The sequence below is a fragment of the Gracilinanus agilis genome, chromosome 3 (genome assembly GCF_016433145.1).
Source record: "Gracilinanus agilis isolate LMUSP501 chromosome 3, AgileGrace, whole genome shotgun sequence".
Taxonomy (NCBI): Eukaryota; Metazoa; Chordata; class Mammalia; order Didelphimorphia; family Didelphidae; genus Gracilinanus; species Gracilinanus agilis.
The window spans coordinates 324,313,783-324,315,504 of NC_058132.1; the positions used below are offsets into that span (position 1 = coordinate 324,313,783).

General features: G+C 42.2%; 1 non-coding gene across 1 annotated transcript; it reads left to right on the top strand.

Moving 5' to 3' along the window:
- Nucleotides 1-1,264: 1,264 nt before the first annotated feature.
- On the top strand, nt 1,265-1,428 carry LOC123243428. The gene has a single exon (XR_006505957.1). It is a non-coding gene; the product is annotated as a U1 spliceosomal RNA (small nuclear RNA).
- The last annotated feature ends 294 nt before the right edge of the window (nt 1,429-1,722 follow it).

Sequence of the window (1,722 nt, forward strand, 5' to 3'; positions counted from 1 at the left end):
TTTGCCTAATATGCCAAAAAAATAAACCGCCCACCAAAACGACCAAAATATGTAAAAAAAAAAAATTATCACAGTTTCTTTTCTGGTAGCCAAAAATTGAAAACTAAGGTGTTCTTCCATTGAAAAGCATAGACAAAGAGAATGAAGGAGTGCACTGAATTCTGATATGTACTTTAAAAAAAAAAAAAAAAAAAACAAGGTGAAATGCGATTAAAAATTCATTAATTCATAGGCAAACCTGTCATTTTTTCTTTGTCCTATTTGTTGATATATAGGTTTATAATATAAAATTTAAATTAAAAAATAATTTCAGTGAGGAAGGTTATTGGGACTGGAGGGGACGAGAAATCTAGAAAGGCTTTCTATAGACGATTTCTGATTTTGTCTTGAAGTAAAGAGAGGATACTAAGGGTAGATAATGAGGGAGTGCATTGTAGGCATGGGAGTCAGCCAATGCCAAGAAGTGTGTCCTGTGTGGGCAGAGGGAGGAAAGTCAGTTTGGCTGAACTATAAAGCCCAGGAAAGGTATAAGGCTGAAAAGGTAGGTTGGGGGCAGTCTGTGAAAGGCGTTTAATGGCATAAGTGGAGTTTCCGTTTATCCCCGTGTGAAAAGGGGGTCACTGAAGTTGGTCAAGTGGGACAGTGACGTGGTGAGGAAAATCATTTGGCAGATAGAATGGCTGGATGACTAGGAGAGAGACTAGAAGCAGAAGAGAGAGGCTAAGCGGGAGGCTGTGGAAATGGTCCAAGAGGGAGATGATGCCCTCAGGCGCAGGGATTGCTTCTTCCTGTTGTAAGGCTGAAGGAGTTCTGGGAAAGGGCTTCTCGGTAAAAGTATGCAAGCGACGAGCAGCGACAGATTGGGAAAGGTGGCGAGAAAGGAGGTGTACGGAAGTGAGGCCTCATTTTAAAAGAGGCTGGTCTGGACATGAGAAGGCAAAAAAGAAAGGAAGCGAATTGAGTTGGTAGGAATTGGCAGCTGGCTAACCAGATTGCAGCGACTGGAAGTGAGCGAGTGAGGTCACAAAAGGGGCGGTAGTATGCAGATGAGAAGGAGAGTCGCGGTGGGGTTTGAATCGGACTCATCTCGTTTCCTGAGGCGTGTTTTGAGAATTTGAGGGCAGTGAATTAGTGGTGCTGCTTGAAAAGATGATTTGTGAGTTTTGGAGATTCGGTGTGTCGTAGTGGAGGCGTGTCGGCGTGGTCGTCGTATGTGTAAGGTGTGTGTTTGTTGAGGGCACGGGGGTGTAGTGTGGAGCAAAGCATACTTACCTGGCAGGGGTGATTCCATGATCACGAAGGTGGTTTCCCCAGGGCGAGGCTTATCCATTGCACTCCGGATGGGCTGACCCCTGCGATTTCCCCAAATGCGGGAAACTCGACTGCATAATTTGTGGTAGTGGGGGACTGCGTTCGCGCTCTCCCCTGATAAACGTGTTATAAAATCAGAAAAACTCCATTATCTTATTTCTTGTTTTTATACCTCAAGTTTTTTGTAAAATGGTTGAGAAGTTTATCCACTATTTTGCTCTTTCTGTGGAAGATGGAGGAAAGATGGTTTTTATTATTTAAGATTTTTTACTAGTGGTGTTATATATTGAATTTCATACGAGAAATTTCGGAAGAATCTTACTGCAAGTTGATTTGAAATTTTGTCAGATTAAGTTTTTCATAAATTCAACAATGACTTTTAAGAACATAGTTTTTTGCAGGGGAAAAGAT